Here is a 13,316-nt window from a genome sequence, read left to right as displayed (position 1 = left end):
GTTGTGGTGTCATGGAGGTCCTCCTAATTGTCTTCGCCAATGCTCGCAGATGATCATTAGAAGCAGTGGATATATAGAATAAATGCAATTTGTTCATGCAATTTCGTGCAAATATAGTGGAGAACGAAAGCTTCCATCCTCCACTCCACTGAAATAACAAGATCTAGACAGTGTGTTTTTCAAATTAGTGGGCTTTGTTACTTTTGACCGCAGTCATTCCCCACGAAAAAAAAATTGTCGTGAGGAGGATGTAAAGAATCTTCAAAGGCATACAGATAGGCTAAGTGAGTGGGCAAAACATTGGCAGATAGAATATAACGTGGGAAACTTTGGTAGGAAATATAAAAAAGCAGATTATTATTTAAATGGTTAGAGATTACAAAATGCTGAAGTACAGTGGGATCTGGGGGTCCTTGTACATGAAACACAAAAGGTTAGTATGAAGGTACAGCAGGTAATTAAAAAGGCAAAAGGAATGTTAGGCTTAAGTGCAAGGAGGTGGAGTATAAAAGTAGGGAAGTTCTGCTGCAACTGCACAGAGCATTGGTGAGACCACACTTGGAGTAATGTGTACAGTTTTGGTCTCCTTATTTAAGGATGGATATAATTGCATTGGAGACAGTTCAGAGAAGTTCACGACGTTGATTCCTGAGATGAAGCGTTTGTCTTATGAAGAAAGGTTGAGCAGATTGGGTCTATACGCATTCAAGTTTAAAAGAATGAGAGGTGATCTGATTGAAATCTACACAATTCTGAGGAGGCTCGACAAGATAGATGCAGAGGGAATTTTTCCCCTCGTGGGTGTATCTAGAACTAGCGGGTATAGTTTCAGAATAAGGGGTCGCCCATTTAAAATGGAGATGAAGGGAGTCGTGCATCTTTGGAATGCTCTATCACAGAGAGCTGTGGAGGTTGCGTCATTGAATACATTTAAGATGGACATACACACATTTTGAATGATCAGGGAGTCAAGGGTTATTGGGAGCGGGCAGGGAAAGGAGTTGATCCAAATGTCAGATCAGGCATGATTTTATTGAAAGGCGGAGCAGGCTCAAGGGGCCAAATAGTCCACTCCTGCTCCTATTTCTTATGCTCAATATATATTCCCCCAATTATTGGGCCACGTACATGATCTAAAATTTTGCATATTTTCCCCTCCAGTTATCCCATGAAACATTGGAAGAGCCTCCATCACAATTGAACAGCCAAATTAATTGCCTTTTAATTTCCATCCACTGAAATTGGTGGACTGAAATGAACATGCATTTCAGATGCTATTTTCCTGTATTTCTCCCATACATATAATTTTCTGCCAGTAGGTGAGGACATAAAACAAGTTCAATTCTGCAAACAGCAAAGGGGAATCCTGGCATTGCACATCCAGTTTGCTTTGCATCCAATGTTGTCTGGCAAAATAAGAAATCATTGCGTTTTTCGAAGTTTCAAGATTTGATTGATATCCACATGACTTTGAATTATTGTTACGTTTGTAGTTTTAACGTGGTTCTTAAAAGCAGTAATTGTTTAGGTCTCCTGTTGTTGGCGCTCTAATATTAAGAAATATATATTGGTTTGACTGCAGATGTGTAAGGAAACATTAGTAATAGAAAGATGAAGGATCAACAATTACTATATTCTTGTATTTTTTTTTCTTTTTATATTTGTTCCTGGAATGTGGGCATCGTTAGAATGGCCAGCATTTATTGCCTATCCCAAATTTCCCTTGAGAATGTGGCGGTGTGCCGCTTTCCTGAACCGCTGCAGCCCTTGTGGTAAATGTGCTCGCACAGTGCAGTTAGAGAGGGAGCTTTAGGGTTTTGACCCAACGATTCATGAAGGATGGCGATATATTTCCATGTCAGGATGGTGTTTAACTCCGAGGGTAACTTCGACGTGATGGTGTTCCCATGCACCTACTAGGTGATGCGGATTTGGGAGTTGCTGTCGAAAAAGCTTTGGCAAGTGGCAGTGCATCTTGTACATGGGACATAGTGTAGCCATCCTGACTTGAGCCTTGTAGATGGTGAAAAGATTTGGGAAGAAAGGAGGTGAGACACTCGCCGCAGACTGTGCAGCCTCTGACATCACGTTCTTCGTGGCTGTTCCTGTTACGGTTCTGGTCAAAGGTCACCCGTAGGTTCTTGCTGGTGGGTGATTCGGAATTGATAAAGCCACTGAATGTCAAGGGATGGTGGTTGGAAGTTTGCTTGTTGGAGATAGTCATAGTCTGGCATGTGTGCGATGTGAATGTTGCTTGCCACTTATCAGCCCAAGCCTGAATATCGTCCAGGTCTTACTGGAATTAATTTCTGTGCAATCATTTCAAACCTCAACACTTCTGATCTTATGATCGAGGTAAGGTCATTGATGAAGCAGCTGCATAGGACACTGCTCTGAGCAACTCTTACAACGATGAACTTGAGCGAAGTTGATTGGCCTCCAATATGCACAACAATCTACTGTTATGCTAGGTACGAGTCCAGCCAGTGGAGTTTCCCCCCACCACAATCCCTGCCCACCCCCCACCACCACCGATTTCCATTGATGACAATTGAATTGTGATCATTGATTCCACATTTGGTCATATGTTGTCTTCATATGAAGTGCAGAAACTCTCACCTAACCTATGGAATTTAGCTAACTGTTCCATCTTTCAACCAAGACTACAATAAGCAGTGCAGCCATGTGGTCCTGGCAGAACCCAAACTGATCATCGGTGACCATGTTATTGCAGGGTAAGTGCTGCTTGATAGCACTCTTAATGACACCTTCCATCACATTACAGCTGATAGAGCTTAGACCAAAGGGGTGTTAATGAGCTGAATTAGATTTGTGCTAATTTTGGTGGACATGATAAAACTAGGGAATGTTCTGCAGTGTCGGGTACAGGCCAGTGTTGTAGCTGTATTGGAATAGCTTGGCTAGTGGTGCAGTTAATTCTCCAGCACAGGCCTTTAGCACGACAGCTAAGATATTGTCGAGGCCCATAGCCTATTCTGTATCCAGTGCGCTCAGCCATTTCTTGAAATCACGTGGAATGAATCTAATTGGATAAAGAATGTCTTCTATGAAGATGGGACATTCAGCACGAGGCAGTGATGTGTTATCCATTCGGAACTTTTGGCTGACGATGATTGCAAACAATTGGCCTTGCCTTTTGCACTCGAGTGCCATGCCCTGCTTTAATTGAGGATGTAGATGGTCATTAAAACTGCTGACAACGGTGGTGCGGATGTTCTTTGGCAAACCGACCTGTACCTTGCTGACGCTGATCGGATACTCTCTTACACCTCTTTCTACTTCACTTTGGACCATCACGCCACCAGTGAACAGCAAGCCATAATTTTGCAGACCGTCACTGAGCTCATCTCCGCTGGAGATCTTCCCTCCACAGCCCCTCATAGTTCACCAACCCTGTACTGCCGACTTGTACCTCCTTTCCAAGATCCACAAACAGGACTGACGCGGAAGACACATCATTGCAGCCTGCGCTTGCCCCGCAGGACTTTGTTCTTTCTCTCTCGACTCTATGTTTTTGCTCCTTCTGCACTCTCTTCCCAGCTGTATACCAATTCCTCCAACAGCTTCCATCTCTTCAAAGTTTCCAGATTCCTGGCACCAACCGTCTCCTTTTCACAATGGGCATTCAATCACTATACTTTCATCCCCCACCAGGATGGCCTGAGGACGCTGCCGTTCTTCCTCGAGCAGGGGCACAACCAGTTGCCATCCATCACCAAGCTCCTCCACCTGGCTGCAATTGTTCTCGCATTGGATATCTTCACATTTAACACGACTCATTTTCCCCAAATTAAAGCTGTTGCTGTGGGAACCCGCTTGGGTCCGAGCTATGCCTGCCTTGTCATGGGATATGTGGAAAATTCCTTTTTCCAGTTCTACACGTGTCCCCTCCCTCAGTTCATTTTCTAGTACATTAATGACAGTATCGATGCCGTTTTCTGCTTTCGCAATAAACTAGGAAATTTCATTCACTTAGTATCTATATTCCACCCTTCACTCACCTTCACATGATCCAGCTGCGACTCTTCCCTTCCCTTCCTTGACTTCTCTGTCTCCATTTCTGGGGATACGCTACCGACCAGTATCCCCTATAAGCCCACTGCCTTCCACAACTACTTCGAGTCCACTTACTCCCACCGCATCAAGTACGGACTCCATTCCATCGCCATCACATCTGCTTGACGGTCACATCTTTCACACCAGCGCCTCTGACATATCTTCGTTTTTCCTCAATCGAGGATTTCCCTCCGCCATGGTTAAATTGGCCCTCGACTGTGTCCGTTCTATTTACTGCACCTCTGCTCTCAACCCTTTCCCTCCATCTCAGAATCATGACAGAGTTCCTCTTGTCCTCACGTTTCACCCCATTAGCCTCCACATTCAACAGATCATCCTCCGCCTTTTCTGCCACCTCCAGCATGGTCTCACCATGAATCACATCTTCCCCTCCCCTCTCCGCTCAGCATTGTGAAGGGAATACTCTCTCCACGGAAACCTGGTCCATTCCGCAGTCACCCCCAACACCCGCCCCCATTCCTAGGTTGCATTCCAGTGCAAGCGCAGGAGATGCAACACCTGCCATTTTAGCTCCTCCATTCCCATTATCCAGTGCCGCATATATTCGTTCTAGGTGAAACATTGATTTACTTTTACTTCTTTCAATTTAGTGTACTGAATTCACTGCTCATGATGTTTTCTTCTCTACATTCGGGAGATCAGACTCAGATTGGGTTACCATTTTGTGGAACATCTCCGTTCAGTCCGGAAGTGTGACCCCAAGCTTCCAGTCGACTGTCACTTTACTTCCATGCTACATTCCCACATGGACATTCCCGTCTACCGCCTTCAACACTGTTCCAATGAAGCTCAATGCAAGCTCGTGGAACAGCAGCTTATCATTGGTTGAGGCATTTTACAGCCTTCTGGACTCAACATCGAGTTCAACAATTTCAGACAATGTCTGCCCATTTTTCAAATCCCCCATGTGCCCCCCGGTCTTATGCTTTTTTTTCTCTTTCTCTCCAATGTCAGCTCGTCATTATTCTGCCATTCACACCCTATCTAAACTAAGCTTTTTCTAACTTCGACCATTACCATTTCAATTCAGCTCAACATCCCTTTTGTCTCTGTATTCATTCCTGCCTTCCGCCATATCACAGACCTTCACTTTTCTTCTTTTTTCCCCTCCCTCTTTCAGTGTTGGTTAACAATCTGTTCTTTTTGAATATTTGCCAGTTCTGATGAAGGATCATCAACCTGAAATGTTATCTGTTTTTCTCTCCACAGATGCTGCCTGAGCAGCTGAGATTTCCAGCATTTTCTGTTTTTATTTCAGATTCAAGCATCCGCGGTATTAAGCTTTTGTGTTGTTGTAGATGTTCATGCAGCCTCCACTCTCGTTATTTTTTCAATTGCCCACCAGCATTCGTGAATCGATGTGGCAGGACTGCAGAACTATCTTCTGCTCCATTGGTTGTGGGACCTTTTAGCTCTCAATACAGCGTGCTTCTTCGGCTGTTTGCTATGCATATATCTCTGTGTTGCAGCATCCAAATTTGGCACCTCATTTTTAGGTATGCCCAGTGCTGATGCTGGCATGCAGTTCGACACGCCTAATTCGTCGCCTGGCTTGATGGTAATTGTAGAGTGAGGGATATGCTGGGAGATGTATTTACAGATGTTATGGAATATAATTCTGCTGCTGTTGAATGCTAACTGAGCTGATAAATTAACCTATTCCATTTAGCATGGTCGTAGTGCTACACAAGTGTGTCCTCAGTGTGAAGATGAGACATCATTTGCAGATGGATTATGCGGTCGTCACTCCTTCCAATAATTTCATGGACAAATGCGACTGTGACAGTTAGATTGATATGGACGAGGGAAAGAAAGTTTTACACTCGTGTTGGTTTTCCCACCAGCTGCTGCCGGCCCAGTCTGGCAGCAATATTCTTCAGGAGGCGACCAGTTTGTCACTAGTGGTGCTATCGAGCCACATTTGGTGATAGACATTGAAGTCCCTCAACCAGAGTTAGTTCTGTGTTCTTGCTCAACTCAATATTTTTCCACAATGGTGTTCGATATAGAGGAGTATTGATTCAGCAGCTGAGGGACGGCAGTTTGTGGCAATCATCAGGTGGTTTACTTGCCCATGTTTGTCCTGATACCATTAGACTTCTTTGGGTCAGGATTTCATGTTGAGGACTCCCAGGGCCACTTGCGACTGTACCACTCTCACGCAAGCTCTGGTAGATCTTTCTGTCAGTGTGACAAGACGTACCCACGGGTGATAATGGAGGATTCTGCGACATTCGCTAGAATATATGAGCTTCTGAGTATGACTATGTCAGGCTGTTGCTTGATTAAACTTTGGACAGTTCTCCCAATTCTGGCACATCCCTAGATGGTAGTGAGGAGGATTTTGCAGTGTAAATATTTTGGGTCCGAAGTCTGTATCTAGCCCGATGACGGGTGGTTCTATTCTACTTATTTTGTTAAATAAGTAAAAAAGATTATTTTTATTTTTATTGTATACGATATTTCATGTCCTTTCCTAATCACGTGTCTATGTCCCAATCTTTATTTCATTATGTGCAAAATTGTAAAATTTGCTGCCTGAGAATTTTTCATTGTGATTGACAGCTTAACCTGCTTGATGAATGCGCTGCTGATGAATGCGATAAATCCCCTATGGATGACGCCAGAATGAAATTACAAATAGGTGCCCCAGAGCCCGCTAAAAGTTTGTGGGCAGCTTTCTGCAAGGGGTGTCATGAGCACTTGCATTTCGCCGTTGATTGCAAAATCAAGGTAAATGGTCACAGGCTGCACAATGTTATAGAAGAATTAATACCCCATATAAATCTTTCCTTATTTTTATGTAATACATTGAGTTTGTACCTGGATGTAGCAATAGCATTTTTTAAAGCAGAAAAATAGATATTTGATTGTATCTCAGACATTTCTCTGAGATTCAGGCTAACTAACGAGGAGAGAAAATTGAGATAAGAATTGGTTGGACGTTGTAATGATGCTGTGACATGTTTCGAGTGGAGTTTCTATTGTGAAGGTGGACAAATCTATTTACAATAAAATACATTTTTACAAAAGCGTGACATGATGTGACAAAGTGACCTAAAGTACTGTACACAAAAAGGGCACTCAGGTGTAAGATTTTCACTATAATGTGGACAGATCTTATAGCTACATATTAACAGAGCATGACAGTTCCCATTTCCTTCAGCTCCCTTATTATACCACAGGTAAACCAAATATCTTCCATTTGAATGATTGGTCCAGGAACCCTTGCTGACAATCATTATGTCACAACATTGAATTGACGTTTGATATTCGTAACTAATTTGAAACTTGAACCTTCCGTGTCTTGCATGATCCAATGCTGAAGATATGGCATCAGCAGAATACGTTATTGACGAAATTAACCTGTAAAACAATTGTGTCCCCATTTCCATAGAGCTCTGAAACTTTGTAAAATGTACACCGTTTCACAGTTTCACCTCTTTATGTTCCCTGCAATCGTTTTAAGAATGGTATTATTTTTAATCATGCTGCATCCTGGTAAAACATTATTAAGGAAAATATTTATTGAAAGTTGCATTCGGTACAAGGAGTGGTCGCCAGCCAAACTAAATTTCAAAAAACTTCAGCATGTTTAGTGGAAAAAACGTTGAACATTATGCAAAATTATATTTTTCAGAAATTGCTGCCATTAAGAGCAATATGAAAGGCTCGAGTAAGTGAGAGTACTGCATTAAAACATCACTGTTGAATACACTTTAACAATATTTTTAGCAATTCTCACAGCTATTTGCATATTTTATATCATTATGTATTGGCATCAATACGGATTGACGAAGAGATTGGCTGGGTTGCACCGAATACCAAGTTGTATATCATCTGTTGTCTGTTTTATCTTTTATGTAGTTTTCCATCTTACAACTATTCAATCTTTCCTAAACAGATAAAGACGGAGGTGAATGATTTTTCATTACCGCTGACCCCGATAGCAAAAATAATTTTTCAAAACGAATTTTTGCTAGACTTGCTCTTGTCCCATCAAGTCAATCATGTTGGGCAAACACTAAAAAATTGGCAAATATTGAAGCTATTCAATTAAGTCTTTCATTTACCATTATTAATTGGCATTAATATGGATTTGCTAGGCTTCATTGCACAGAAATGCAAATTCTGCATTTCAAATAATCATTTGATTTTTCTACAACAGTTGAAAGCAGAGGTAAAATATAAGGGGAAAACTGAAAGCATTAAAGCAACAGTCGTTTGAAACAACATGTCACCTCTTCTATTTCTGTAATACTGACCAATGATAGTAGCATAATATTCCTGCTCTGATTTCTAACTTCAATTAAGATTATTGGGGCACAATATGTGGCCATACGGGCACTTCTGATGTGCACATGCAGCCGTACGGGCACAGCAAGTTCCATGTTTAGGCATGCACTAGGCGTGCACTGAAACTCGGAACGTACAATCTATTAATAATCTCTGTCCCATCGTAGGATTCCAATGGAAATGGGCACTGTGGGAGGAGATATCGGCAAATACTCCGACTTCTGCCGAGCGAAAGCCATTTCAATTATTACACCGAGGAAAGCAGGAATAGAGCCTTATTTTAACAGTGTGAGTGTTCTAAAAATAGAAAAAGTAAAATGGTATCACTCATTTATACATTCAGGTAAGTTTATTTTTAGTTTATGTCCAATAAGGTAAATTTATTTTTATCCTCGTTCTTGGGCTAAAAATTCAGCATAGCCCGCTTGGATTCCCTTCAGAGCCGGACGTTGTTTACCGCCTCAAACCGGGATATGCATTGTTAGCGCCCCTCAAGGGGAGTGGAGCGCTCAGGGATGCATTCCACACCTCTCCTACGCCATTAAACCTGATTTCTGGACTTCTAACGCGGGAGCGCAGGTGAAGTTTAGACATTTCATTACCGGCATCCTAGGGCCTAAAGGCGAGTTCAGCTGGATGACCTGGAAATATAAAGAAAACCCAAGGCAGCTAAACAACAGTGTCCAGAAGCATAGAAACATAGAAACATAGAAAATAGGTGCAGGAGCAGGCCATTCAGCCCTTCTAGCCTGCACCGCCATTCAATGAGTTCATGGCTGAACATGAAACTTCAGTACCCCCTTCCTGCTTTCTCGCCATAACCCTTGATCCCCCGAGTAGTAAGGACTTCATCTAACTCCCTTTTGAATATATTTAGTGAATTGGCCTCAACTACTTTCTGTGGTAGAGAATTCCACAGGTTCACCACTCTCTGGGTGAAGAAGTTTCTCCTCATCTCGGTCCTAAATGGCTTACCCCTTATCCTCAGACTGTGACCCCTCGTTCTGGACTTCCCCAACATTGGGAACATTCTTTCTGCATCTAACCTGTCTAAACCCGTCAGAATTTTAAACGTTTCTATGAGGTCCCCTCTCATTCTTCTGAACTCCAGTGAAGCAAAGGAAGATGTATTAATGGAAAGCAAATCATTTTACCTGCGCACCTGATCCACTTCGGACATATCGCCCTGGCAGCTTTACCTATCTGGATCAGTACCAGGCGCTACTGCAGGCAAAAACAGTTACATTCATGATTGTGATGCTACGGGGCCATTGGACACCCATAGAGGTCAACAAGTGGGTGGCGCTAGAATGCACAGCGCAAATTCTTACCGCTATGGCTCGACCTCCAGTGAAGATCCGGGGTGGCTCTGGCTTTGCGGCTTTTGGTTGGTAAGAGCTTAGCAAACCGTTAACATCGCTCTCAGGCACTAACGGGTGGCTCTACACAACCAAATGTTTAGTCAAATATTTTCGAAAAATTACATTTTCTTTAAATTTAATTGAATGGCATTTTAATTATAATTAAATATGTATTTATTTATTTCATGTGATCGTGTATTTTCTAAGTGATTCCCTTTCCTACTTATGGGAGCTCTGTACAAACCGAAACCACGAATGTATGAATGTGGATTCCCATCTTTTATTGATTAGGCATGCGTACGTAATCCCATGGCTGCTTTCACAATGCATGCGACCCTGTGATGGGGGGGTGGTGGCACTAACCTAAACGTAGACACCTACGATCGTGAATCTATGAACCTCCCAGACCACCAGGTAAATCGATTTTAGCACGTCGGAGCTTCCAACTGAACATTGTGCCACATTGCTTAGTTCTTGATGGGAATGGAAAATAAATGTTAATGAATATATTTTAAATGAATGTAACTGATATAAACACATGAAGATACAAAAAAAGATATTGGGAGGAAAGTTATGGTAAGAGGCTTCCTTCATGCGAATGTCTCTGACCAGAAATGTTTTACGACAATACCTGCTTGTTCCGGAGGAATGTAGGCTTGCGGTTGTTGTCCTAGTTTTGCAGTCCAGCATGCGAGAATATGTCTTCCAGTTATGCATTCCTATTCTGAGATCAGGTGGGGCTGGATCACCAACGAACATCTAATATTCTCATTGATAATAATGGGAACTCTGTTTGTTCAAGATTCCATTACGATCAATGACAACCTTTCCTGCCCCCGCAAAAAAAACAGAACAGAACAGAACACAATAAATTAAAAAAACACGTCTGATATTTTAAAAATTATTGAAATTGAATGTAATTAAATGTTTTAGAATTTTTTTTTGAAATTTGTTTAATGTGACAAATTGATTTAAAAAAACAACTTTCCTGAATGAACAGGATTCTTAATATAAAAGTTAGTGATTGCATTAAATGTTCTATGTTTTAAATCTCTTACGCTGGTAAAAGTAGGCAATATACTTTATTTACCAGCTATAATTTGAAGAACATTCGCTGGGCAAGAGTTGGGAAAATAGCTCTTCTCCCTGGATGTCATTCCAGTGGGGATGCATGCGATCTGTCAAAAGACATTTTGACAGATCGCAAAAGCCGGTTCTTGGCACATGCACATTACACGCTAAGAACTGGCATTTGGAAGGCCTCTTTGGGTGTGTGTGTAAATCGTATGCTCTCGGCCTGTTCACAATTCTCGCCCCATTGACTTAAGCTCAAAATAAATCTTCTAATATCTTTTTAAAAAATATTTAGCTGTGTCAGTCTTAACTCGGAGACAGCAGTCTCACCTCTGAGTTGGACGATCATGTATGGTAACCGCAGTCCAGACACGTGACCACACAAACTTGGCTGACACTTCACTATGGGCAATGCCGTCTTGCACATGGGACTGCAAATGAGATCACGTCCATTCACACAGGTGGAAGTTAAGAATTGCAGAGCACTGTTTGACGATCACTGCAGGTGTTCTGCAGGACGGACCCGTGTTCCTCAACTAATATAAGTGGAACAGACCTTACGCTCATTATTGTCATCAATGTCTGTGTGGCCTTGCTGTGTGCAAATAGGTAGTGGTATTATCCAACATTACAACAGGTATTTCATTGGCTGTGCAGCTTGATGTACAATTGATGTACATGACGCGCTTTTACGAGATTGTAAAATATTTGATATGGAAGTTAATTATTTCTTATAAGGAATGCTATTCGAAATGATTGTATGTAACTAGGGCTCAATTAACTAATCACTAGGAATGGAATAAAATCTATGATATAGTAACCACTTCCTGTGGATAGACTTCCTGCTGGTAGAAGAACCACTTTCGCAGTTGATAAAATTCTGAAATAAATGCAACTGTTGCTATGCTCAATGATCCAATATGCAGATTTTGGCACAAAACATCCTTTTCTGCAGCATTATAAATGACGTCTGCAGGGTTAGGGGATGAGGGGTTTAACATGTGAGGAAAGGTTGAGTAGGTATGGCCTCGACTGATTGGAATTCAGAAGAATGAGAGGCAATCTTATAGAAATGTATAGGATTCTGAGGGGGCTTGACAAGGTGGATGCAGCGAGCGTCGTTCCAGTGATGGCGGAGACTAGAACTAGAGGACACGATCTTAGAATAAGGGGCCGCCCATTTAAAACAGAGATGAGGAGAAATTTCTACTCTGTGAGCGATTGTAAATCTGTCGAATTCGCTGCCTCAGAGAGCTATGGAAGCTGGGACATTGAATAAATTTAAGACAGAAATAGACAGTTTCTTAAACGATAAGGGGATACGGGGTTATGGGGAGCAGGCGGGGAAGGGGAGCTGAGTCCATGCTCAGATCAGCTATGAACTTATTGAAGGGCGGAGCAGGTTCGAAGGGGCCGTATGTCCTACTCCTGCTCCTATTTATTTTCTTATTATATAAGAATACAAAAATGTTGAGAAAAGCAAATTGGCCCGGATGTTACAGTCTACCAGCCATATGGACAATCAGAGCAGGCGCAAGGCGACACATTCACCTGCAAGAATTCGGATCACCACCACAATTTCAAGAGTAGTAAGGGATAGCAGAACATGCTGGCATTTCCAGCGATGCACACATCCCATAACGAATAATAAAAATTAGAGAAAACCACTATCTGATCAGCTATTTATCCAGCGAAAAGTTTTTTTTAACAAGTCTTGCCTTTGTTACAAGCAAAACGTCATTGTGCTATGGGCGAATAAATATGTGTAGTTTATACTAAGGTTAATCAATTGTAGCAATTATAGTAATATAATTGTTTAAACAACTGTTTATCAAGAAAGCAACTGCATTCTTCAAAATGAAATGAAACATCTATTACATATGCTCAACAGCAGTACCTGATAAAGGCACACGTAAGTTTCAAAATTGAAAGGCTACATATTAAAATAAAAACAGTTTGTAATACTTGCAATTATTTATCTTACAAAATAACTTTGTAATTTCTTTTGCACTTCCGTTTAATTGAAAAAATATAACCGAACATATGGATTATTTACATAAGAACATAAGAAATAGGAGCATGAGTAGGCCATACGGCCCCTCGAGCCTGTTCCACCATTCAATATCATGGCTGATCTGATCATGGACTCAACTCCACTTCTCTGCCCGCTCCCCATAACCTGTTATCCCCTTATCGTTTAAGAAACTGTCTATCTCTGTCTTAAATGTTTTTCATGTCCCAGCTTCCACAGCTCTCTGAAGCAGTGAATTCCACAGGTTCACAACCTTCTGAGATGAAATGTCTCTTTATCTCAGTTATAAATGGATGGCCCCTTATTCTAAGATAATGCCCTGTAGTACTAATCTCTGCCACCAGTGGAAACATCTTCTCTGCATCCACCTTGTCAAGCCCCCTCATAATCTTATACGTTTCCAGACCACCTCTCAATCTTCTGAATTCGAATGTGTAGAGGCTCAATCTACTCAA

Source organism: Pristiophorus japonicus, chromosome 19 (genome assembly GCF_044704955.1).
Source record: "Pristiophorus japonicus isolate sPriJap1 chromosome 19, sPriJap1.hap1, whole genome shotgun sequence".
NCBI classification, from domain to species: domain Eukaryota; kingdom Metazoa; phylum Chordata; class Chondrichthyes; family Pristiophoridae; genus Pristiophorus; species Pristiophorus japonicus.
The sequence above is the reverse complement of the archived record's forward strand: the minus strand, read 5'-3'. Positions refer to the sequence as shown.